The sequence below is a fragment of the Piliocolobus tephrosceles genome, chromosome 13 (assembly GCF_002776525.5).
Source record: "Piliocolobus tephrosceles isolate RC106 chromosome 13, ASM277652v3, whole genome shotgun sequence".
NCBI lineage: Eukaryota > Metazoa > Chordata > Mammalia > Primates > Cercopithecidae > Piliocolobus > Piliocolobus tephrosceles.
In genome coordinates this window covers 53,535,471-53,539,644 of record NC_045446.1, presented here as the reverse complement: position 1 = coordinate 53,539,644, position 4,174 = coordinate 53,535,471, and the positions used below count along the sequence as shown (strand labels likewise).

The window sequence follows — 4,174 nt, the reverse complement described above, 5'->3', positions numbered from 1 at the left end:
AGTCCTTGCTTTTTCAGCAGGTATCCGTTCTGTCTAAAGAAAAACTTCATTAGACAATCCAAGTTCTGAACCACTGGTTTAGCATGGTATGCATCCCCCTAAAAAGGTCCTCTTACTGATCGAAGACCAAGGTTATGGTAATAGCTTCCAAAGTTCAGATTCAGAAATTAGATGTAGCCCTGAGTTTCTCGGGGTTGCTAGTACCAGAGACATTCTCCCAGCTCACCTATACCCTTTTCCGGGAGGCTTCTGCCTGATATTTCAAATCAGTAGGCCTGGAGGCTTCAGTCTCAGTAATTCAACAACTACAGCAGCTGGTTCTTTTCCCTTAAGATTTAATACTTGTCATTTATCTATGTCAAAACTGTAAAGGAGCAAGTTTCCAAAGACAGATTTATTATGTGTGCTGAGTGTCTCAGGTGCAGCAGTGCATATAGATGGGCCGAATTCCGTATTTTCCCTGGGTTTTTGTTCTATAAAAATAGCCACTTTTACTTTGCATTCAGACAAGCGAGAAATATACAGTCTTGAGCTGTGAGTCACCACGGTGCACTTACAGACAGTGACATTATTGTGAGACTGGGCTCTAGCCATTGGGTCCAGGATCAGCTGCCTAGCTTGCGCATGGGTTGGCTTAGGCAAGGAGCAAGTTGTAACCAAAGCTAGCTACGTAATTTGTGAGGCTCAGTGCATAATGAAAATGTGGAGCCTCAAGGCTAAAAAGCAAGAAAAAAAAGTGCTGTTATAGATAAAGCTTTTTTCTTTCTTCTGCAGTCTCTCTCCCAGCATGTCATGGTGTTTTTCCTTTGGTATTTAGTGTCATTCTAAGAAAAATGAAAGTTTTCCATTATTAGCATGAATTTTACAGTTTATCTTTACGTTGTGCAAGGCAAATATAAATGCAAATATAAAAGCACTTAATGTGTATGTGGAATCACTGAACTTACACAATTTGCATTTTGCAGCCCCTCCCTAAAAGGTGCCTTGAACTGTCCAGAAGAGACAAACCGAAGCCCGGCACTGGAAGGGAGGAAAAGAGAGATGACAAGGTATGTTGCTGGCTGTAGCTGGCTGAGGGAGGGCTCCATGTGTGGGGACACTTGCAGGGGAGTGTGGAGCTTCGTAAGTGCCCCGGACCTCTGTCCCTTGATGGAAGAGGCATCCACACTCTTCCTGCTTGAGCCAAGGAACCCTGCCCGAGGCAGCCAGAGGCAACTGGGGCTGTGGGTCTGAAGAAATTAAGCCAGACATCTTTCCTTTCCATGGTCTCTCACCCCTCCAACCCATGGCAGTTGGCTTCCCTGGATTTTTGAACCTGTGTGCTGGGATGTGCTTGGTACCTGGATTGAGTAGGTGTGACTCGATCCCCTGGAGATGGGGCCTCCAGCTAGCCATCCAGCTGGTGTGTAGGGGTGCTGCCGAGCCTCACTACCAAGACTTGGGTGCGCACTGGGCTCCTGACTCTCCTTGCGTCCTGTCTGAGGTGGAGAGCAGACACAATTGTGCAGTGGGGCCTGGGGCAGAGAGCGACCCCACAGCCCCCACTGAGAACCATCCTGGAAAGGTGGCAGGAGGTAGGACCACAAGTAAACTGAGGTCCTAAGCCCCTGTGAGTGCCCCATTGTCCCATCAGACCTCACAAAACACAAATTCAAAGATACAAGTCTTAAGAATTTCAAGATGGTGACCACAGAGCATTAAACCTCCTGAGGAGGAAGCCCCTGCCCCTGAGGCTGCCCTGACTGTAACCCTAGATCCACAGAATGGCTTGGGACGGACACTACCCTACTTAGTAATCCTTGAATCTCTGACCCTTTCAGGACCATCACCCAGCAGGCCAGTGCGTTTCAGGGCCATGACAAAGAGGGAAACAAGGAACAAATGTTGGAGACAGAGGCAGACCCTATCATCTGTGTTACCTCGATAAAGTCATTCCACTTTCCTACATTTACCTTTTACCACAGGGTGAGGAGGATGGTGTCTACCTTTCTCCTTTGCCTCCCCAAGATATTAAACACAGAATGCTAAAGGAAATGTATGTGGGTGTCTCCAATCCTTAGAAAGCAGATGTCATATAATCACAGGGCTGAAGAGAAACTGAAAGCCAGCTGGGTCGATTTCTTACTCCAGACTTCAATTCCTCCTTCAACATTCCACTAAGAAATCGATTGGCCTCTGCTTGAATCTCTCTTGTGACAGAGAGCTCACTACCTTTCAAGGTATCTCATTCAATGATTGGATAACTCCTATTGCTGTAAAGTGCCTAGAATAGTGTCTAGCACATATTAGGTACTCCATAAATATTTGATTTTTTCTTTCGTAATTGAGATTTTATTGTTTGCATTAAGGATCAGTACACAGACATTTCAATTTGTACACAATTCTTAACATACATACCAACAATCTAAAAAGTCATTATTGTAATTCCTTTTTAAAGTTGTTCCAGTGATTTTCCAGCTTAAAATTTGGAGGCAATTTTTCCTTAAGAGGCTATCAAATACCACTATCTTCACATTCAACTGTTACATAGTCCCACCAATTCAAAATTGAATAGCATATATACCACGTACTCAAATTTTCAATCTTCCACAGCACATGAACAAAGTTATTAGGGAAACAGGACTGTGACCAAAGATGGTACAGAGTGCACACAATTCTGACAGGGAGAGCCATGTTCAAGGGCTAGCTTTCTTCAGGAAACAATTCTACTGAAAAACAACATGGCACTAGAAGTAATTTAAAATGTCCAAGACAGTAAATGCAGGACTGTGACTCTATGTTGCCATTCAGTATGCGTTATATTATAGTATATAAAAACTAACCCCCCATCTAACACCCAAGACAGTCAAAGCCTGTCATAATTCAATATCCCACACTATCTTCTGGTTGTATCAAAAAATAAACCAGCGAATGACTTTACCTCTTAAAAAGCATATGCTTAAAAAATGGGATGAGGTGGGATTCCCTCCTTAAAAACGTTTCTAGAGTTACTAAAAAACTTGCATTTACGAAATAGTTGATAAAAAATACTCTTCTGGATTGTACAAGCAGGGAGACAGGGGCCGCTAAGACAGGGTACATGCTATTAATCAGACCGGGCTTCGTTCTTTCTGGCATCATCAGAGGCTGAGCTCTCTCCGATTTTAGTTTCCCCATTTTCTGCAGGTAGATGTTCTTTAGTTTCTTGGTTAGCCACTTGGCCTGTTTTCTCTTTGCTCCCCTTTTCTCTTTTGTTTGCACTTTTTTTGTCTGAAGATGTGTCCTTTCCTGCTGCCTTTTTGGCTTCGTTTCCACTTTTGCAGGAGCGGATTTAGCTGAAAACCGCACGGATCCCCTCTTGGGCTCTTCCTTGGCTGCCCCTTCGGCGCAACTACCCTTCCGTAGTTTCCATCTGAAGAGTTAGCTCTCCCTTCTGGTGCAGAACAGGAAAGCCTAATCTGTCTTCCATGAGATTCAAGAGGCTGCTCCTCCTGGGGCCTCTGTGGGTATCCTCCGTGTTGCTCCTAAGCTCTTATTCCTCAGGTAAAATGGTGCTGAATCTACTCACTATCGGACTGTGGCGCCTAGTATCGGACACCACATCCCTGATGTGCCCTGACACCTCATTTCTCTCCCACATAAAACCTAGTGGGCACTGTGGCCCCTCATCTATTTGAAGAACTGCTCAAGAGGCTTTGTGAGAGGTCTGGCTCCTCCTCACCCCCTCCGGACTTGACGTACCTGCCCCCCACCACCCCGCATACTTCCCGTCAGGCAGCAATCAGCTCGCTCCTCACGGGGATCAGCTGTGGTGACTGAGGCTGGCTTGCTCGTGCAGCCCCAGGAACACAGAAGTTCATGCTGAAGAACCAAACGGTTCCTACAGTACAAGCAAGTGCCAGGCACTCCGCAGGAGGCATCGCTGGCACCTCCTAATTGATGAGCAGTCCAGCTCTGAAGCTGTGAGCTCTAAAGCCAGATACCTCCTCCAGGTGACTTTCTGATCTTCCTTTCCCAGCTGAATAGAGTGAACTTCAGTGTTTCTGGCCTCCAGTTCCTGAACTCTGCTTCTTCCAAGGCAGGTAAGGCAGTTTTGTTCCTCTGCTGGAAGAATAATTTCAGGCCTCCCTATGCCACGTGCTGGTCCTTTTGCCTGGAATGCTCTTCCTGTCTTCTCTGCTTTCTCCTTCAAGTT

General features: G+C 45.7%; 1 pseudogene; it reads right to left on the bottom strand.

The window, feature by feature from the left end:
• Positions 1 to 3,085: 3,085 nt before the first annotated feature.
• LOC111524666 lies at positions 3,086 to 3,899 on the bottom strand (annotated as a pseudogene).
• Positions 3,900 to 4,174: the final 275 nt, after the last annotated feature.